The following is a 23,304-nucleotide window of genomic DNA, read 5'->3' as shown; positions in this document are numbered from 1 at the left end:
CATCATTAATTTTATTTTCCTGGAATGTTTCCCATTCTGAAACACCCTAGGATATTGCATCTCTGTTTTTTGAAAAAAATCTTGCTCCTATTTTCTGATTACAAGGCTTGCAGTGATTACCACTTCCATTCCTGCTCATGGGTCAAACAGCCCATTTCCTTCTGAATTATTTTATTGTGCCAGTTCTAAGCAATAGCTTTCATGGAAAGGCCCATATTGACATTTCATATGTCTTTTATCTGCCCTTCAAAGCATTGTTTTACCCAGCTATAAAGAGCAACCAGCACCATATTATCATCATGGACCATCAGGGCTATGGACTGTCGTGGACCAAGTATCTGAAGGGAGGGTGCAGAAACCTGGTTCAGGCCAGGGGTGCCCTGTGACAGGACCAGAGGCACTGGGCACAAATGGAAATGTGTAAGTCTCCCTCAACATCAGGAAACACCTTTTTTTTTTTTTTTTTTTTTTTTTTTTTTTTTTTTTTTTTTTTTTTTTTACTGTAAGGGTGATTAAGCACTGGCATGGATTGTCCCAGAGACCCAGAGATTATGAATTTTCTGTGCTGGGAGATAATCAAAAACCATGTGGACATGGTCCCAGGAAAGGGGCTTTATATGTCCCTCCTTAAGCAGGGGAGTTGGGCCAGATGACCTGCCTTGCAACCTCAACCCTTCTGTGATATTGCAGTCAGCCAAGGGCACTTTGGAGAATCTCAGCTGTAACATGTACTCAGCCAGAAGTAGGAAAGAAAATCCCTCCTTTACAGTGAACATTAGAGAGTGACTTGTCCTCTGTTCCCTTTACTAGCTAGAAAAGAAAATATTTGTGGGCTCTGTGGGAGAGAAGAGGAAAGATCATGGAAGCACTAGGGTATACATGGAGTTAGTGATCAGTATCACACGCATCACCACCACATTTTTCTGTTTCTGGTTCTTCTTTAGATCTCTACATAGGTCTTTGGGAAGGCAAATGGAGACATGTTCCTGGGCTAAGTCACCAGCATATGAACATTCGCACCCTGGACCAAAATATTCACACTGATCACTGGAGAAGTTGGACAACAGCATCCTTAATTCTAGTGTGTTGGAGGCTGAAACCCAGAGAGAGAAATGTTTCCATCTTCCTGCATATGGATTAGGGAGGTTCCTACTTGTCCTGTAGGGAGGTCTGAGTCTCAATAGAGGAGAAGGAACAGTTGCACAGACTTTTTAGCTTCTGGTTTAGAACCTAAGTTGTAACAAAAATGTGATAATCTACTCTGCAGTTCAGTTGTGGCTTACAGAAACTTCTGTAACTATGAGTAATGATTAAAGATGACCTTCAATTGCCATGTTTCCTGTGCACTAATTTATCAGAAGATTATGCTGTAACTAGTCATTTTCTGTCCAGAAATTGCTCTGAAGCTATGTTTCCTGAAAGATTGTCCATATTTCTAAAATTGATTATCATTCATTCTTCTTGGTGAGGATCATTATCTGTCAGTTGCCAGCCAGGCAGCAGAGATTATTTACTAGCAGCAGTAGCTCCAGTCACTTGATTTTTCTGTCTGTGCCCTAGAAATCGTTTTAGCTAAGTTGTGACAGGCAGCAGAAACCAGTATAGCCCAAAGGGCCTGCTTGGCTTTGTGTGTGCTCCCCCCAAGCACTGTCAGCAACATCAGATAAGGGCTTTGCATGGCACATTTAGCACTACCCAGCCATCAGGTCCCCACACGGAAGGCACAGCATGTAGCTTCCCTTATAGACCAGAAAACACCAGTGTGTAGCACAAGTTACCCCCAGGACTTTCTCCAGCTGTAGAAAGTGCCAAATTTGTACATTTTGAGATGAAGGCGTGCCAGTGGCTGGCTGCTCTTCTGTGAATTATACTGCATGTATTTGTAACTGATTCCAGTACCATTGCTGGGCAGGGGGCCTTGCTCTTAATGTGGGTCTGTGGGTGGAGCTGCTGTGGCCATCAGAACCCTGTCTATGGCCTAAAGGGTGCCCGCTTAGAGGGAGAGCTCCTCTCCTCCCTCCAGGGGGTTACCCAGCAACAGAGCCTCTCTGTGCATGTGCTGCGTGTGCTGTCACTGCCAAGGTGTGTGTCCTTCTGGTGCTTTTCCATTTGATAATCAAATAGCAGATTCATAACCCACAGTTCAAGAAATGAAACTAAACAATGTTGAAGCATTAATATTTTAAAATTAAATCAGTTCCTCACAGCAGTGGAATAAAAAAGGGCAATTAGAACCTCACAGATGCTGGTTTTGACATTTTCTCTTTTGAGTTAAAATAGCAAAGCCGATTCAAACTTATTTATGAGATTAAAGCATATTTCTATTTTCCCCTTCAGCCATTCAAAAGCTGTTTGCATTTTTCTTCTTTAGCTGGGATTAAACACTAGCTAGTTACTTCCAGAAATTAGCACTATTTGAAATTTCCCATATTGTTGTGTAACATATTTTAAGTCACTGGTCGATAGGATGTCTCTGAGCAAAGGACCCAGGGAAGGACTGGGACTAGAAACAACAGACCAAAGTGGCAAATGCTGCACCAAGAGCAGTAAGTAGTTGCACAGCCCCTGCTGTCTGGGGACAGCCTGGAGCTGCTGCATTGCTAAGAGAAGCAGAAGCTTGTCAAGCCTCTGGGTCTGGATACCAGCACATGGGCAAGCCAGGCTGCAGCAGAGGAAGAAATGTTGGCTTTATCCCCTCAGAAGTCAGGCCTGTAAAGGTTTCCTCTCTAATCCTGGTGTTTGCAAAGCTTCTCTTTTGAGAGAAGAGGGAGAAATGACTGGTGTAATACATTTTAGCTGTTCAATCTGAGAACACTGACACTAAAAAGGGTAGTAGTGGGGAATTAAGTGTATTTTACAATACCTTCTCTTTTAATAATGAAAATAAATGTTTGTAGAGGATGGTTGTCTGCATCCTTTGAACTATATTGATGAAATAAATTAAGTAGGATAAAATCTGATAGCTTCACTACAAGCAGTTATCTAAATTTTGAAGTTTTATTTTTTCCTTTTAGAGCTTCTAGCATTATGGGGCATGGAGAAAATAGAAAAATATAGGCAGTACTAATAACTCATCCCTCTAATAACTCCTCCCTCCCCAGGAAATTAATCCAACACAAGGACTATAATTACCTTTCAGAAGTTTATTGTTGAACTCCTGGAGATTCAGAGGCCTGGGGCAATAGCAGGGAATACCTGAGCCTGGTAGTGGGGAGTTGCCATTCAGAAGTGGAGCACTGGGTTACAGGGAGGGAGCTCCTTCAGGAGCCAGAGGACGTGGCTGACCAGTGCCTTCCTTGCTGCATCCCACCTAGCCATCGACTGTCCACTCCTGAGAGATTTCCTAGCATCTCTCAGACCCCTTTGAATGGCAGCACTTGTTTGGAGTTTCACATGCAAGGTGGCAGGAAAAAGAACCAAGCTGATTTGATTTTGGTCATTTGAGTGGAAGAAAAAAAACAGAACTTTTTTTTTCATCAAAAAAAACCATTCCTTCAAGATTCCTCCATTGACTGCAAGTAGCATTGCACTGCCTGTGTGGCTCCTTCTGGGATGCACCGGCAGGACCAAGGCAGCAAGAGCAGTGGGATTCCACCACAGGGATGATCATCCCCACCAGTGCTCACCAGACAGCTTCTCTGGGAAGGCACATATGGCACTTCTAGGGTCAAGAGGAGCATCTGCACTGTATCCCATTGGCCCCTTGCAAAGGTGCCACCAGCACTTGAGAGGGTGCAGGAATTTCCCTGGCACTGAGAGGAGTTAACCCAGAGGGTTTGCTTCCCAGGTAGTCTCTGTTACTCTGCCAGTTAATCCCAGCAGGAAGCACATTATCTGCTTCCTTACAGCCTCTGCCCCAAAGAGCTGGAATGAAAAAAAATTATTTTAGGGTCTTTAATCCTTCTTTGGTTTTGGTGGTTTTCTTTGGTTTTGCTTGTTTGTTTGTTTGGGTTTTTTGTTGGGTTTTGTTTGGTTGGTTGGTTTGGTTTGATTTCATTTTTATTGCTCCTTTATAAAATTGCCCTGCCACCCTCAGCTCTTGCTCGGTTCCATATTTTTGATTTTTCTGTCAAGGAGTACAATCCTGGAGAAGATCCTGGTTTTAGGCAAGCTGCTCAGGGGCTCTCTCCAGCAGGAGGAGGCTCAGCTCTCTCTTTGGGGTGTGTGTGCTGTGTAGGGCTGTAGCTGCAGCAAGCGTTGTCCTGCAGGCAAACACACTGCCAGGGCAAGCAGCTTGTTTGACCCAAGCCCCTCTGGCCTCTGCTTTGCACAGCTTTAGGAACAAATCTACTTTTAACAATCTTTATAAGCTATTGTTGCAATTACGTAGGATGCTGAGGCCGTGTGATGGTCATGTGTGCCGATCACCACCCCGGCACTTTTCCAATCACAAGTGATAGATTGATCCACTTCCTTGGGATCAGAGCAGCACTGTCAGCTCTGCCCTGAGCAATGCCTGCTGAGCAGCCATGTGACACTGGTTTGGACATGCTCTTGTCATTTGTGCAAAGCAAAGAGCATTTCGCCTGCATGGAAGGAGGGGAGGGAAGGGAGGGCTGAAGAAGAACCATGTTTTGTCATGTTTTTCATGGCAGTAAAATAATTCAAACTGAAGACATACCTGCTTCATTACACTTTGCCCTTAGTTCAGAGTTAGAGAGAGAAAAATGAGGTTCTTGATAGAAAGGCAAAGTAGTTTGCATTATACATTACACGATCATTAGTAATGTAGTTACATGTTAGTAATGTAGTTACAAATGATGAAGAAAATATCTATTAATCAGTTGGAAAGTAAGAATTTCAATGCTTTCATTTACCATCTAGTAACTGGACAGTCCAAGGAACCACTTACATGACAAGAGAAATATTTTCAGAAATAAAATCACCAGGGATGTTTTCTGGCCTGCTGCCCACACATCTTGTCGAGCAGCACACGCAGCTGGTGTCACCAGCCCAGAGAACGCGTGCAGATTTGTCATCTTTTCAAGATTTTTTCTTCTGATATCAAAAGCCTCTCAGAAAGAGAGCCTGATTTATGCCCAAGCCCATGGATACGCACAAATTAAAACTGTGGACAAGTATCTGCACACCTTGCCTGCCTGCCCAAGCCTTCTCCTTCCAGTCAAGAACAGGTGGGAAGAAGTTGTAATTTTACACATGTGTTCAGCCAGTTCTAAAGCAAAGATGGCACAGAGAACCACAGACCCCTCTTGTGCTGTGCTATGAGATCCTTACAGTCATATGATGAGCTATCTAGATAGCCTGGCACCCAAATTGTAATCTGTGGTTTCATACAAGCCTAACCACAGCAATACCTGCAAATATGGTTAAAGCTGATCTACAGCATATCAGCTGGAGAAAAAAATGTATATCTACTCCTTTGCACAAGGAACTTCAACAAAAACTATTTTGTTTCTTCTCCATGACAAAAAAAAAAAACAGCCTCTGGGGCTCAGTGGAAGTTTTAGAAAACAGGCTAAAACCAGCTTTCCTACACTGAAGCATTATTATCTTCAGGGATATCTTTTCCTCCAGTAAAAACTGAAGAGCTCCACCATCAAGTAAATTATTATTTTAAATTAAAAAGAGTTATTTTTCTGGTGGCAGACTAAACATATATTGCACACTAGCACACATTTTTCTAGGTTCAAATTCATATAAAAATATGAAATTGCTCAATGCATCAAAAAGTGGGAAGGAGAGGAGGCAGGAAAGCCAAGCTTTGTGATGTCAGAGCTGACTGGCTGGGCTGAGCCTCTCAGGGGGCGTTTGTGCCTGCTGTAAAATCCATTGTAGCTGGAGGCCATTCCTTCAGTGGGAAGGCCAGGACAGACTTTTTGCAAACTGGCATGAAAGGGGAAGGCAAGACAGCGGCAGCTTGCAGGAGTGAAGGAGCCCTGCAGTAAGGCTGAGCTGTAAGAGCCATACTGAGATTGTGGTGTCAGACACCCAACAAAGACCCCAAGCATGGGGAGATCCAGCCTCAAAGCTGATCATCTATAGAAACTTCATCTGTTCCTCTGAAAAATGATTTCTGGTATTTGGCATTGCAGTCTTGGACAACAGCTCCATCAGCTGCTTCAGGGGAGGTTGAAAACAAGTGGGACATCACCACACCTTGGGAATAGCTGCCTTATGGCACGGATGTATCTTAACCCAAAGTAGTGACCACTATTTGGTACTCTGCACCATATTCAACAAGGCTGGATATTTCTTCTAATTTTCCATCCTCGTCATGGGGAATGTTTGCAATGAACCTCTTCCACTAAATTTCTTTTTTAAGAGCCTAAAAGTAAGAAAAGCCTTCTTCAAATTAAAACAAGTCAAATATTTCCCTACTTCCCTGAGCAGTGTTGTGCAGACTTGATGCAGTTGGTAATGAGGTTTCAGGTCATTTCTTATTTTGGGTACCATCTGCTGCAATGGGAAATAACAACCAAGTGTATTTTATAAACACCATATGAATACGGTTCATTTTGTCTAATAATGTTCAAAACCTCTCTCCTGACTAAGTATATGCTGAACTTGAAAAGGCCATTCCTGAACATCCGTAAGGCTTCAGAAAGTCTATCACTTCCAAGCAGACAGACTCAATATCATTCTTTCGAAATAGATGCTAGCATTTTACCCCGAGTGTAGAAAGCGGGCTCTACAGGACTGCTGTGACAGCCAGCTCCACATCTATGTATCATGACTTATGCATATTATGCATATTATGACATGACTATGCATGGCAGACTAACCATGGAGACTTTACAAGAAGCAGAAATACTTTGGAATTTGCATTATTCTTGCACCTATCCTTCAGGTGCAGCATTTTTAGTCTTGCTGTACAGAGGCCTTTTGTCGTGAAAAAAAATCTGATTATTTTTGACAAGTCTGTCAAGTAAACTATTTCACCAAGTGCCTACAGATGTAACTTGCTAAACTAACTGTGTGCTTCTGAGGATACTGATTGTTACTAGGATAGCTCCTGCCAACGCATCTCCTTCATTACATCCCCACCAGTGCATTCCAATTCCCACCTGCAGCCGCTGCGCAGCTGCTCTTCTCCTCTGTGCCTGCCACAGAAGTATGTGGGAAGGAGTACACAGAAAGGATAAAAGTAGATAGGCTAAATGTGTGGAAGGCATGGATTCTGTGCTACTTTGTCCACGCAATCTGAACAAGCTCCTGAGGCAGTCTGGCACAGGCAGCGCCGTCAGACGCACGGCTCCCGTGGGAGGCACTCGGCAGGGCTGAGGGCACCCAGCTCTGCTGCCTGGGGGAGCTGCTCCCATGCTCCCAGGACAGGCAAACACAGCAATCCGGGGGAATTGCCCAAATAATTTTGGCTGGAAGGAAAAAAATCTTCCTGCCAGATAAATAGTTTAACTACTGGCAGCAACATAGTATGTACCTTCCAGTTTTGTTTGTTTTTCAGATGTAATTAATTTACTGCTTTGTTAAATCCTACATCATGAATTATGAACTATATTAAATAAGCCCAGGTCTAATACTGATGCTTGTGCCATTCCATTAAGGGCTTTATTGAAACAGAGGTAGTTTCCACTGTTGTTTTGCTTAAAGAAAGTTTCAGTTCATGCTTAGGCACCACACAAACCACAATCTGGTGGTTGAGCAGGTACGATTTTGTGCTGCATGGTAGGAAGAACCAGCTAAAATGAAGAATATCATAGCTCTTGCCTCCCAGTTTGCTTCCTAATCTACATTTGCCTGTTGTTCAGGGAACAGTGACCTGTGGCTGTGATTGGAGGTAGATCACTCAAGGAATATTTTTAAACCATATTAATTGTATTCTAAGACTCAAAATCAGATAGATAATGACTGCAAAATTACCTCTTAAATGAGGTGGTTAATAATGTAGATTGTCTGTATTTTCTTTTATTTAAACTTATCTTCCAAGATTTAGCATTTTAATTGTAGTCAGTGGACTGGGCAGGGGCAGCACCAGGAGGAGGCAATGCCACCAGGCTGGGACAGATGCCCACAGGACAAGGGGTGAGAGTGTCTACCCATTGCTTGCCACAGGAAATGTAAGGAGTCATTTCTGAGCACTGACCTCTTCCACACTTAGCACAGATTCTCTTTTTGATGCCCTTATCTTTCGTCTGCATGCCATGACCAGCTGTACCTTATGGGATGTTTTCTTCTGCTTTTCCAGCCCAAGTTCCTGTTTAGAAACAGATCTTAGTTAGTCTATCACAAACCAGATTGGCCACTTCTTTCTTCTATTTTCCTCTTCAGTGTGACATTTTATTTCAATGTCTTATTTGCAAACTAACCATAGAAAAGATCATTCTCTCTCTTTTAGTTTCAGACATTACTTCATCTAATTGCAGCACCCTGAATGAGGCTCTGATATGTGGGATTGAGTAGTGAGGAGCCCATTTACACTACTGGCTCCATCTGGTCACAGCTCACTTCCTAATTGCCTCCTACCTCAGGCCTGGCCACAGTGAAAATGTGAACAAGGGTGAAGACAATGTACCCACATCTGTGTGAAAAAGCGCAGAATCACAGAATCACAAGGCTGGAAGAGACCTTCAAGATCATCAAGTCCAACCCATGCCCCAGCACCTCAATTAAACCATGGCACTGAGTGCCACATCCAGTCTCTGTTTAAACACATCCAGGGATGGTGACTCCACCACCTCCCCAGGCAGGCTGTTCCAAAATTTTGTCACTATTTCTATAAAAAACTCTCTGCTTATATCCAACTTATATTTCCTTTGGTGCAGCTTAAGGTTGTGTCCTCTGGTTCTGTCAGCTGCCGTCTGAAGAAAGAGAACAACCCCCACCTGACTACAACCACCTTTCAGAAAGGTGTAGAGAGTGAAATAAAGCAATTTGTTGTTTAATAAAAAGTAGCTGGCAAAACCAAGAACAGGAGTTTTCAGAATTCAGTAAAAAAAATCAGCAGTCCATGGTGAGATCTGATTTCCAAATGGCCTCCTCCGTGGGGCAATGCCCCTAAGTGGGAGGCCCAGCTTCATCAGCTGACACACTGGCCATGCTGTCCTTTGGCATGAGAGTGGATGAACCTGAACCTGAACCCTCTCTGTTCAGGCTTTGCCCACCAGCAGCATGCTGTCCTTGACACTCTTGCTGCATGACACCACACCAGAGGTGGGAAAGCTCCTTCTGCAGGGAGCTTTGCTCTTGGATTTGAAGAGTAAAAGGGTACCTGTGCACTTAGCAGGAAAGCTGGTCTGCACAGACATGTGATGTGGGACCTTCACAAAGCCTTGGTCATAGTGGTACTGGCAGAGGGCAACAAATCAAGGTGGAAAAGCTAATAGACTGAGATAAAGGATGATGATCATTTACTAATTACCATCACGGCGAAGAAGACTATGTGGAGATGTGATTTAGTGGTGATCTTGGCAGTGCTGGCTTAACGGTTGGACTAGATAGTCTTGAAGGTCTTTTCCAGTCTAAATGACTCTGTGTCAATGAAGTTGGTGGAAACAGTTCAAAGTTTCATTTTCTTCGTAAGTTTTGCTCTTTTAGTATTTTTTTATCCCTAGATGTATGTTGGATTGGTTCCATTTCGGAGGCCAGGTTTTGCATAGTCTGTTACTTTCTAAAGCATTACCCACCCAAACAGGTTTTCAAATGCATTTGAGCCTAGCCAAGATCACAGCTTTTATTTGTTAACTTTTATTTAGTTATTTATTTACTTAGATGTATTTGTTTCCCTTTATTTGTGTACCCATTTATTTATTTAATGAAATAGACACATGCTTAAAAAAAATTACATAAAAAACTGTTATTTTGGGGCATAGAAGCAGAATCAACATTTAAAAGCAAGGTTTGAAAGACTGCACATGTTTTTGCATGTGTGCATGTGTGAATGGGTGCTCTCTGAGCACACATTTTGTCTGGATTGGAAGGGTGTGATGCTAATTGCAGTGTGCTGAGTTCTTTTGAACATGGGCTTTGTGTGTGGATTTCCCCCTCCTGAGTATAAGACTATTTAGGCTGCATGTATTTTTAAAGTAAAATTAGATATCTGTGGAAGATTTACAGTAATTCACTTTCAATTTAGGGCTGTTTTTGAACCAGAACAAATAGCTGAGCATCTGTTACCCTGAAAATGCTACAAAATGCAGTCACCAGGCAAAAATCAAGTATCTCTGAAAATGATTATTTTAGCTACATAATCAAGCAAGCAATTACTGCATTATCTACAAAGTATGATCATACATTATTAATACATTTTCAGAGAAAAAGGTTTCAGTAAATGCAGTTTTTCTGGCTTTTATGATACTCAAGACCCAGACGTAATTCTAGCTGACTGAAAATACCTCATGGCTTTTTCATTTCCCAGTTTAAGGTGCAGTTTGGTTGGACATGAGAGACAGTAAGGAGGGAGCAGGAAGAACAGAAGGATATGGACATTTGTGTAAGTGATTACAGACATCCTTCCTATGTGTCATGCATATCCAAAGCCAGAGAGCCAATTTTCCAGTGGAAAAGGATTTAATAAGTGCAAACAGTATAGTGTGCTGTGCTATAAACAGGACTTTTTATTTACATGTTCAGATATACAACCGGGAAGGCATTTTTCACTGAGCACCAGAGTTTCATGTGATACAGAGAGAATATTTTCAGAGCTGAGAGAAGAGCCCAGGAAAAGTGCTCACTGACCTTTGATGTTCCAGGCTGCCATGACTTTACAAACTAATTCCCATCTTCAAAAGCATCTTAAAGCAGGATTATTTTCAGTTAATTTTGGCTGTCTGAACGTTAGGCATCCTAGCCAAGCTCCTGCCCCGGTTTATTTCTGCAGCCAGCAGAGAGACTGCTTCACCTGTCTTGGATGCTTACCCTGTGACAGGATGAATCACTCAGGCTTACAAAGAAGGCATTTATACTGCTGAGGCTGTGGGAGGTGAATCCGTTAAACATTAACAGTTTCAGTCGGTTTGTAAATGACTATTGGAAATGGAAATTAGTTTTCCAATTGACCTGGGGAACCGAGTGTTACCTCAGCCCTGCCATGACAGAGCCGTACGCCCTTACTGAGCTGCGCACCATAACCTAATGTCACCAGCCGGAACAGAAAGATTCACAACCTGGTTTTGGACAGGTTCTCTCTGGATTCCTTTTCTAAAAGATGGCTGACAGTGTATCCTGAAATGTCACCAGGAAATACTTTTGCCTTATGGAAAAACAGCCCAGGTTGCTTGGGAACTCATCTGTCAAGACTGTTTTAAAGATAAAGAAAACATAAGTGAGACCTAGCTGGGAAAGATCTGCTCAGAACTTGTGCTAGTGCCAAGCAGTCTTCTAGAAGGAAGTTGGTATAGAGGGGGGTGTGTGGGGGTATGTGTGTGTGTGAAAACATTGGCAGGCAAGCAGGCATCACAATAATTAGTTATACAAATTACCACTAATGTAGTGGCAGCACTGAATGCCATGGGATAAATTTATCCTTGGCATGAAGAGGAGTAATTAATCCTAAATGCACCCTTGTGATATAGGTAAGTATTACTATTACCCCAGTTTGACACATGCAGGGAGGTGATGTTTTGCCCTTGGCAATTCAGCTTTCCAGAAGACTGACTAAGATAATTTATGGCAGAGGATTACGTTATGCTCTTTAGATTACATTTCTTATAGCATTGCAACACTACCCCTTAAAGAAATGCATGGGGTAGTCAGAGATTTTGGAAGCTGATCTACAGCCAGAAAATTCAACAAGCAAGTTCATGTTGGGGTGATCTGGAAAACCTCTAAATACACAACACAGCAGTGTTTATGCTGGCACACATGCGTCAGTAAGGAAAACTTGCTTTTCAGCAATGGAAACTTTCTGAGTGTCTTTTTTCCTTTGAAAATTCACACTTTCAGTACGTAAACAACAGCACTGCTCAGCTTTTAGGTTTTCTATGAAAGAGTCCCTGATTGGGCTACAGGCCTTTCCCTGCAGCATGTAAATCATCCTAAGGCCGTGCTTGAACCTGTTCCCCTCCCCAGTTTATTTGCTGGTAAACGCTCGATGACCGCCGCCTCAAAGAGCTCTGCTGCACATTGGTAAACCTCCCAAGCAAAGGAACATTTTAAAGTCACTCCTTCAAAAATGTGCTATCCCTAGCATGAGGAGACTTCAACCATGTACCATATGTTTAGCATATAAAGGTTTCAACACATAGCAAGTCACAGCTGGACAGACAGATTGCATGTTGAATTTCCTCCGTGCTGATCTGTAAAGCCCACAAGCTATTTGCATTTCCCGTATGTTTTCATTCAGTGCAAATAATTTTGATAATAAAAATCAAAATCTACTAGGACACAGAAATCTAGCTTTCTTGATTGAGAATGAAGCTTTGGAACAAACAACAACAAGCAATCTAGATTGGCTGGAATTTAAACAATACTTTGGGCATATGCTTCTAATGCTAGGATGTTGGGGAAAAAAAAGCATCTTATTACAAGACAAAAGCACAATCAGGCTGAATTATGGCTGCATGATGTTTATTTCATTACACAGGGAAAAAAATTGAAAACATCTATATTTCTTATGTATATTTCAGCTTTTAGTGGTTGAGTAAATGAGTTTATCCCTTAGGTTTTGCACTTCCTTAAATTATAAAAATAAAAAAAATGTTAGAAATACAAATTTCTGGTTTCTTTTCTCAGAGAACTGTTGCTTAGGACCATTATGAAGCTCTCAAAGGAAAATGTATTTTAATACTTTCTTAATTTTGAAACTCCAGGTACAGGACACTAGTTTTCTGAACTAATGTGCTCTAGTAGAAAATGTCTTACCAAAAATTATTTGAGATACCACAAGAGCAGCTCATCATAACATTCTCATGAGTATGTTCCTTCTATGAAGTAGATGATCACCTTCATGTCCAATGCAAAAAAAGTTTTAAGTTAGTCTGTGGAGAAATCTTGGGAGGTGTGAGCATCTAGATAAATATTAAAATATATTAAAATAAAATGCATTTTTAAACAAGTAGGTATCATAACAATCTGAACCCTGGCATTTACCATTGGGACAAATGCCCATGTCTAAAACCACTGTCCCTAGGCAGTGCCCCCCTGACCACTAGGCTCTCCTCTTGTCTCAGAAGGGCAGGAAGCTGAGGGGCTCAAGTTCAGGCTGGGGCAGTTCAGGCTGGGGTGATGAACAAGTGCTAGGGACCATTGAAGATGCCACCTGCTGGCCCCATCAAACTGATGGTTTCCAGCAGGAGTGCCCAAGCATGGTCTCCTGTGAGGGGCAAGGCAGGAACTGGTGCCCAGAGACCACATCAGGCTTCAGAGATAAAGCTATCCCGTAAACTTCTCCTTAAACAAGCTGGAAGCGAGGCTTTACGTGCCAGGAATGAGCACCTGACAGAAAGCAGTCGGGCTTTCCCCATCTCCAGCTGGGGTGTCACTGCCAGCTGCTTTGGGGGCCAGGTAAAAGAGCCCTGTGTTGAGAGCCTGAGCACCAAAAGGTATCCCAGCTTTGGCTTCTGTGATCCCCTCTCTAAGCTCCCTGAAATCATAGGGAACAGAGCCACTAGAGTGCCATTTCTCTCCCTTTCTCAGTCTCTGTGGTCCATATGTGGGATGCATGGTCCATATGTGGGACATTTTGCAGCCTGCAATACCAAAGACTCCAAAAATGTTGGCCTTCCATCCATGCTCAGAAAAAGCCAGGATGAAAATCATTCAAACGTCTTCAGAAACCCTTGGGAGCAAAATAATCGAAGAGTTACTGCTTCTCTTGTGGAGGCAGTGGTTCCCACCTTGGTTAAAGTTTGAGTTGTGTTGTGAGGAAAGAATAAAGGTCTGAAATGTCTGGTAAAGAGAATTGCAAGATATTTCAAACAGAGAAAAACAGTGTAGAAATAGGACTATCTCTTATATATAAGAGATAGTTATATCCCACCACTGGGAAAATCACCGCTGCAGTGCGATCTTTGGGGTGCACTTGTGTGCACACACACACACACGCACACACACGCACACACACACGCACACACACACATGTGTGCACAAGGAGAGAGGAAGAAGAGAACCCCCCGAAGCAGGCGGTTTCAGTTTAGCCCCATTGCAACATTGGGTGGTTGGTGATATTTTGGTCCTGGTGGGAAGGAAGCACACGGCGCTGGCAGGGACGGCGGCGGGCGGGCTGTGCCGTGAGCCGCAGATGCTCAGGAAGCCCCAGCCCTGGTGCAGCCCCTGCATAGGAAGCGCTGCCCGGGCCGAGCCCCGCGCCCCGAGCGCGCCGCCAACCCCCGCCCTTATCTAAGGTACGGCGGCTTCCTCGCAGCCCGCCGGCTGCTCTGTGGCAACCTGCTGCTGTTTGTTGCATAACAAAGCGGTTGCACGAGAGGATCTTAAGAAAGGATCAAATAATTAACAGTGAATAACTGCCACTGCGTGTTTTTGACAATCTGAACCCGGACAATAGTTAGGGGCGAAATAAAGCAGCATGAGAGAATCTGTTTCCTGGAACGATGCACGGCTGATTTAAATCCAGTGTCACTTTTTCCAGCCTTAATTAGTCCACACCACACCAGCTGGGGCTTAATCATTAGCCTGTATATCTAATGTTGGTTATCTTTCACAATCCCAAGGAAAAACACAGATCCTTGCTCTTGTGACCTCTTGCACATCCTCTGGGTTCTAGCCTGATGTGCCCCACTGCCATCCCTCGCCACAGGACCAAAGTGATGCTTAGCTGGTCACTGTGAATTATTGCACTAAAGGTACCCAACCATGACTTGGTCAAGTACAGCTTTCTACAAAGAAAGAGGTACAGAAACTTGCCCAGAGATGGGATAGATAGCATCAGGAGGGTTTTCTCCCACTGAAGCAGCTGCAGACAAGAGCTCCCCTGTAACTGCTAAGAGCACATATGAACACAGGAGACATTTTGCAGAAATCCTTACTTTGCAGATAAAGTGCCATGGCCATGGGGGAATGAGCAAGCAAAGATTCTCTTGTGAGTCCCCACCCAGATGACAGAACTGGAGACAATTTCTTTTTTTTTTTGTTCACTGTTGTATCACCATATCCTAATTCTGTAAGAGAGAGAATAATATCCCCAGTCTTTGTGAAATTAGGCAGGTGAGTGTGCAGGCAGTCACAGAAGAGTTAGAAACCCTAGAATAGATAACAAACTGGAAATGAGATACCTCATATGGGCATTCATAAAGACTTGTCCACTACCACATTACAGCAACTTTTATTTGTAAACTAAAAAAAGATTTCTCATTGAAGAAATTACAAGCTCCTTGGACAAGGAGCTTTAGTTCACAGTTCTTGATAAGCACCGCTAAGTTACAGCACAAAGGAGAAATACTCTTTTCTGCTAATGAATTCCAAGTCTTTGGATGGGATGGTCAATGAGACCTGTTGGTAGGAGCCTGAAATGGCACTACCTGGGAACTCATGTATCAGTCAAGAGCTTCCTGACCTTGTAATTGTGTTACTCATAACATTTAGCACCTGAAGCTCTGGCAGAGGATAAGCAGAGGTTTGGGAGCCTTCTTCAGCCTTTTGGCAAGGGCAGGGATGACTCTATCAAAAACGTGTGCAGGTTACTGCCTTTGCCTCAGTGCAAGGTGGCAGATGTGTGCCAGGGTGCTGGGCAGGATGAGTATTCCTTCCTTGCTATCCTAAGGCAGTGCTCAGGCTTATAAAGAAAATTATCTGCTATTATTCATCATCCATAATAAAATGATATTAAGTCAGAATCTGCAATTAACTCTTTAGTTAGACTTAGATTCTTCCAGCATGAGTTACAAACTAATGCAAAATGCATTATGCTTTTATGGCAAAATCTCACTAACTGCACCAAGAGGTTAATTAAACTGGAAAGAAAAAAGAAAAAAAAAGAAAAAAGAGGCTTTTAGAATGAATTATTCAGAAGGTCATTAACAATGAGGCACACATGAGAAGCATGATACTTAGAAATCCTAAATGTAAACACACGTTCCTGGATTAATGTGAGATTAAGAAGATAAAGAGAACTAACTATTGTTAAACAGCAGAGTTAGCCTGCATGCCTTTAAGAACCACTAATTGAGAACATTTCTGGTACAGAGGGCTATGGAGGGTGAGATGGATGCTCTAAGGGGAGCAGTATCAAACCTCAGAAGGCTCCCTCAGTCTGTCACTTGGGTTTCCTTTTGTCATGGACCTCCTTGTCCCTGCTCAGGTAGCACAGGTTGGGCACAGTGACTGCAAATACATCGTAACTCTACTGACACCAAACCACCAAGAGCCACAATCCCTCACACCACCTGGCAGAGCCCTTGTGGGTGTCAGCAGTCAGTGCCTGCCTTTGCCAGCCACTGATCCCTGGAAGTGTAGACTCAGGCAAAGCCCAAAGGCACTCACTGCTCCTCAGTGGAGGAAACCAAAACATTTGGAGCCCAGGGTTCCTTGGGGGAGGCAAAAAAAGTGGCAGTAGCCTTCCTGCTGCCTTAGCCCCAGCATGGGCACAACTCTGACAAGGGGCCATTCTTCTTTCTTCCCACTCATGTGTCTGCTCTCAGAGATGATTTTGACCAAAGCTGGCCGGCTTAACTCTACACCAGCCCCCCATCCCACCGTGTGTGAGTCACCTCCTGAGCTGTCAGATGTATGAGAAGTCTCAAACACAGATGCTTTTTATCTGAGAAGACTTTGCTTGATGAATGCTGCGGTGATCAGCAGATTCACCAAGACAGGCCCTTGTAATATTTTCTGGACACTGAATGCTTTCTTTGTCTCCCATTATGAAGCTGCCGTGCAGCCACTGGTATTTTCAGCTACACAACTGCCATTTTACACTTTGAAGAAACAGCAAATGCATGAAATAATGTGAGCTTTCTGGGCCTCGGTCTCATGGTTAGCAAGTCTCCACTGAGGCAATGAAATTGAGGCTATATAGGCTATATAATATAAATTATGCTGCATTTGTGGTTTCCCTTTATACAGTCAGAAAGATACCAAAAGGCACATGAACATTAGGCTCCCAGTCTAGATTACACCTATTCAAGTCAAGGGGACCAAAGGAGTGTGCAGTGATCAAACATGGTGCTTGTCTCTGGCTCTGTGAGGCCCTTTGCCTTAAGCTCTCCTGAGGTGCAGTCTGCAGATCATTTTAAGAGGGGGAAATAAGAATAATGCTGTATTAACATCCCAGCCTGGAGTTGTACTCTGTTACTCTTCCTCTGTGCTTAATAGAAGGATTTGATAATGCAAACTCTTTGATGTAATTTCTTTTCGTTATTAACCAGATGAAAACAATCAATTCCTTCACCTTAAAATAACTCCCTTGTATTTCCATTGAGAAATGGCTACTGTGAAGATGAAAAGATCCTGCTTCCCTCAAGCCAGCTATTTGAAAATAAATAGTGCAAAACAAGCACTTGAATTCTTCTGAACAGACTGGATTTCAGGTTGAAGAGCAAATAGAGAACAAGGCTTGGGAATGCAGTGTCCCACTGCAGTCGTTCAAAATGACAAATGTTTTGCAAGTTCAAGGATGTATGTCAAGTCTCTGCCACAGTGAAGGGGCATTCTTCTAAGGTCAGCTGCTGTCATGAGATGTTCGCTGTGATCCTTCCTCTTAAATGGATTGACATGGGCACTTCTTCAGCCTGGATTTGGCCTGGATAAACAGCCAGAGGTATAAATTTCTAGGGGAAGCTTGAACCCAAGTGTTTCATGATGTTTCACAAAATATATACTCTATAGAAGAATAATTTCCTACAATCAGAGAAACACCCACTTCTCCTTCAAGACAGAAACATGACCTTAAAGTTTTGAGGAGTCTTTCTGATCACCTTTTCTGGTTTCATTTTTGACTTGCAAGATGAACGTTGTTTTTGAAGCTAGCTAATTCACAGTCCCTGACACCTTAACCAACATTGTCACCTGAGAGGCAAACCACTGAGTGCCCAATACAACCTTGGAAAGCAGGCTCTTTGCTCCTGAGCTCAGTCTGCTTTGCTAGTGGTGCCACACTGACTGGGCAGCTGCTGCTGTGGGGCTGACAGGCTCCAGGACTGAGCATCCTGCACAGGGTGCAGCCCCACAGAGGCAGCTGGGCAGGCTGAGCTGCACATGTCCCATGCAGGGGGACATGCATGGGCACTCAGAGTGACAGGGAGGCTGAATGGGAGGCATTTCTGCTGACTGGGCTTCTTCCAGGGGAATTGGAGGTGGGGCAACAGGGCACTGCCAAGCACTTTCTAGATTTGCAAGAGAAAAGGCAGGATGAGGCAAAAAGGGACTGAGGTCTGGGTGAGCTCCCCAAAGCTACCACCCTCCCTATAGCCCTCACTTTGCATGAACAGAGCTATTTCTGAAAAGGAGCCTGTCTCCCCTGCCAGCCTCCCTGTGTGCTGCCCAACCATTCCTCCATCAGCTCTTGCTGCCTCCCACCTTGCCCCACAGATTGCCAAATGCATCCCACTTTTACAGAGCCCCCCCCCCCCCCCCCCCCCCAAATTCTCTGGCAGGAAGAACTGCTGATTCACACACACCGCCCTGGTCCTCAAAAGCATTTCCTCCTTGCCATGAACAGCCAGAAAACTCACAGAGCCAATTTTAGGAGCATTCTGACATTTCAGGTACCACTGGTTTTACTCATCTTAATTTAGAAATCTTTGTCTAGTGTGGTGGATACCTTCAGTCTGTGCAATGCTTCTGCCTTAATCCTTGTGACCAAAGTTTCAAGACTTCATTAACTAGCAAGGGCAGGGCACAAAGCGCTACATGAAAATATGCCCTAGGATTTTTTTTTGAAGGGCAGAGTCATCTACATAGCCTGCTATTGTGGCTTTAAGTGCAGATGTCTCACAAATGTGCAGAATTTTTTCACTCTTCCTCCAAAAGGAAAAAAGAAAGTGACACGACATGTGCTGTGTGCCAGGGTTTGTTTTACAGGAGAGGATAGGATGCGTGCCAGGACAAGGTGTCACCATTTAACTTACTTTCCTGAATATTCAGATGAAGCTGGTGGCACATCAGCTCCCTGCTTGCTCTTGGCATCGAGCTGTCCTGCTCGGTAGCTCCCCATATTCTGCTCCTTGGCTGCCGCGTTGCCTGAGCTCATTTGTCCCCTCAAGACGGTGTGAGCCACACTCTCACTGGTTTTTTCTATTGAGATGTGAAATCTTAAAATGAGATCTTAATAGAGTTAAAAAATCTGTTAGCTATTCTTTTTCACTTGTGTCTACTTCTAGCATGGCACAGTAGTTACACTAAGGTTTCTGTGCTTCCTTACACTACCAGCTATCTCAGTGGTTATAGGGGACGATGGAGAGTGATGGAAGAAGTGCTGAAATTTAATTCCTGAAAGAAAGTTTTGGTTGTTGTTATGGGAAGAAAATCAGTCCAGTTTGCAGGCAAAGTGAGATGGATTTACCTCACTCTTCCAAAGTGCCTTTCCAGTGATGAGTCAGTCATGTCATGCGGAGCAGTGGATGCCCAATGCCCTTGAACACAACTGAGTGTGGTGGAATTGTCTCCAAACGCTTTGGGTGTGCCACATAGCAGCCACAGTTGCACAGGTGACAAAGCAGGAAGTTAATCAGGGAAAGGCAGAAGTGTTGGGTGAGAGTGTTGTTCTGCTGGAGGGCAGGAATGATTTGCAGAGGGATCTGGGCAGGCTGGATTGATGGACTGAGGCTAATGCTGTGAGTTTCAACAAGGCCAAGTGTTGGGTCAGTCTCGGGGCAGAGTGGCTGGAAAGCTGCCTGTCAGAAAAGTACCTGTGAGTGCTGGTCCACAATGGCTGAACATGAGCCAGCATTGCCCAGGTGGTCAGGAAGGCTCTTCTTCCCCCTCATGTGGGATCTGCAATTCCTAACCTGCTTCTGGGAGATGTTTTCTAACCTGTCCTTAAATGCTCCAGGATGGCATTTCCCCAGCCTCCCACATTAATACAACAGTACTTGACTCATGGGCAGAAAGTGAAGAAAAAATTTCCTGTTTCCTTTGCTACTGCTTCTTGTTCTAATCACAAGGCATCTGGAAAATAGTAGGTTTTGGGTACCTTTTGAAATGATCACTTACTTGGCTTTTGTTTGCCATTTAACTATGATCAGCAAAAAGTCCTCTGTGGAGGAGTACAGATAAAACCAATGTGCACATGCAGCCGTACAGTCCTGGAGGCAGGGGACTTGCTGCTTTTCAGAATCTGAGCTCTGTCTCAGAGGGAAGTTCCTGCCATTTCTGCATTAACTTGTCTGCTTTGGGTTTGCTATTCAGACTGGTGATCAGTCTGAGACTGCTTTTGGAGGAGAAACCAGGCATGTGACCACTGACCTCCCCCTGTGCAGCAGCAATTCTTGCCCAGCTGACAGGCTGGTGGTGAGCTGGGAGTGCAGAGGAAGGGGGAGAATGTCTCACCACTGGGTGCAGTGCCTGCTCCTTGTCTGAAGAAGAAAATTATGGAGAGCACAGGAGCCAAAGGACTCTGAAGCTGTGGGTTTTCAGGATGCCTTGAAGGAGTCTGTAACCAAGGCCTGACTCTCCTCAGACTATCACCAGTGTGAATCTAGAATGACTTTGAAATAAATTTTACTTTGCTATGATCCAGGTCTTATAATACTGAATGTCCTTACTGTTAAATGGACATCTTGTGATTTCACAATAAATGGAGACACATGAAGGTCTAATACTACTGGATATTCATAAGAATAATGAAAAGGGATGTCCAGTGCATTGCAGAAGAAAAGACAGAAGCTTCTCTTCCTCTATTTCAGTATTTATCACTAAATCAGATGTGTTTGAGTCATGTGAAAGCAACTTGCTGGGCAAGATGTAGCATCTACAAAGAAATAGCACATGACCCTGTACACAGGGTCAACATCATAACACGCAAAGAACCTCCCCAGAATATATGTTGATATAATTCTGGCATTTCTGACCTTTCACATGAGTGGCATGAGGCAGGAGATTGCCATCTTCATAATGCCATTTAAATATGGCAGGGTTGCATGTGTAAGCTGTCATTTCAAAGCATGAGGGCAATAGGTTTTATTGAGGGACATCATCTTTCTGCAGTAAGGCAAGCAAGCAATTCCTCTCTTCCACCAGACTGTTCAGGGAAAGTGACTCCCACATTGGAAAATAGCATCCCTAAGCTCATTGAAATTCAACAGTCCTTAAAACTACTGAAAACAGACATTAAAAATACAGTTCTTGAATAGCCCCAGTAAAAACTTACGCTATGGGCTAGAATAAATTTAGAGACTAACATCAAAATTTCAAATTTTGGAAGACTGGAAAAGAAATCACCTTGAAACATGAGTATCATGTTAATTGGTAATTATGGCATAAAGTCAATGCAGGTGGAACAGGAAAACCTAAAAATGCACTAGTAAGTGAATTCACTAATGAGTTCCTTTTTCCTAGGAGCTAAAACTCCAAGATATAGAGAAGTAACTCATGTACTAGGAGATTCACAATAACATTGCTAGGTTTTTTACATTACTTATGATGGTGGCTATCTGCACTCTAGATTCCACTACACACTGGAGTAAATTGATTTTTAATAACCATCTCCTGTTTACCCCCAATCCTCATATACTCATGTGACAGGAGCATTAAAACTGCAATATCTTGTTATAATACAGCCTCACACTCTGCTGAAGCAGAGCTTGCAGTTGTAGCTGTTTGGGAAGTGCTGCACAAAATTAAGCCTCTGGGCTGTTTGTTGTACACAAGCCTCCCAAAGCTGATATAATGGTTCCAAGCTTGAGAGAGGGAGCCAAGAGGGATATGCAGTGTCTTCATAAATATTTCAGTTCATGTTTACTTAGTATACAACTTTGCAAATAACACATAAAACATTTTTGAAAAATCTTTGAAACAGAAACCTTCAGGTTGTATGCATTGATGTTTTCTTCATGACAACCTCCTCCTCCTCCTCCTCCTCCCCCCCTCTGCTGAGATCACAGATGCCAAATACAAGATCTTAATACACTATTTACATTCCTGTGCTTTAGCACAGAGACACAGACTTTTCCAGGCACTGAGTTCCTCAGCTTCCTGAGTCTCAGACAACATGCCCATCCGAGGATCCTGCTCATGTACCTTTCCAGAGGACGTCCTTCTTACCAGGGACTGCAGGGCAGGCTCTTCCAGGGGAGTTTTTGCTGGAGACTTGAGAATGCTGAATGAGCCATCAGGCACAGGTGCCTGCACTGGGATTTTGCAAGGACAATTTAACTCCTTCGGGTCTTTTCTGAATTCCTGAAAGAAAGGAAAGAGAAAACGTGAAGAGTTGCTGTCTTGGCCCATCGTCTGAAGAACCACCTTCAGGCAGGGTGAAGATCTATTAATGACACCATGAGGTAGAAACACAGAAAACTCTGCTCTCAACCCTTCTGATCATGAGTAAGAAATCTGAATCAAAGCCACACAGAAGTCCTAAGCCCTGTCTTGCATATTTTCACAGATATTTTTAATGTGCTGACGCTATTAGCTGAAAAAGGAGAAGGCACATTAATAGGAGTTAGAAAAACTCTGTTCTACTTGGGTCTGGGCCTGTAGCAGAGATGGGAATAAGCTATGTACTACAGGAAAGCTACTGAACATTTTTAATTCCTGCTTTTCCTCTTCAGACCATGCCTTACATTTGGCTATTTTTATAAAACCCTGTTTTAAAAAGAGCTGGTTTCCTTCCTGACCAGGACACATAAATGACATTTATTGGCAATGCTGTATGCTTTACATTTTGTTTCTCTAGTCACATTATCATCAAGTAGATGTGGATGTGCAGGGTGGCAGGGCAGTGACTTCCAAGGAGAGCATGCTTGGGTTTCTGAGAACCCATTTGTTCAGGCGTCCATACATTCACTTCTCTGTTAACAATACCTATTCATAAGTAAAGGACTGTTCACAAATATCTATACAAACAATTGCATTAAGGTAGATGAAAAGAATGTATGCATGGTTGACTGAATTGTGAATCCCTGGGAAAACAATTTTCCATCCATCATCTAATTCTATGCGCTCAATACTTTGAAAGCATTTATCAGTGGACATGGTAGTGCTACACAACTCGCCCTCCTGTCACATGCTGCACTATCAGCACCCTCTGACCACCATTCCCTCGCCTCATTTAGCAGTATCCATGCAGCAGGCTATGAGCAAGCTCCAGTACAATCCTACCCCAGGTATGAGCACCAACTGACCTCTGTCCAGGACCATCCAGGCTCATTTGTTTAATGGTCACAGGAGGATGCACTCAATATGTCACTTACAGTGTGCTCCTCAGCTTTATGGGGCTGGTTTGAAATAGGGGCTTCTCTCTGGAATGCCAGACTCCCTGAGGTACAGCTCCATTTA

Source organism: Ammospiza caudacuta, chromosome 4 (assembly GCF_027887145.1).
Source record: "Ammospiza caudacuta isolate bAmmCau1 chromosome 4, bAmmCau1.pri, whole genome shotgun sequence".
Classification (NCBI taxonomy): Eukaryota; Metazoa; Chordata; class Aves; order Passeriformes; family Passerellidae; genus Ammospiza; species Ammospiza caudacuta.
This window is presented reverse-complemented; position numbering follows the sequence as displayed.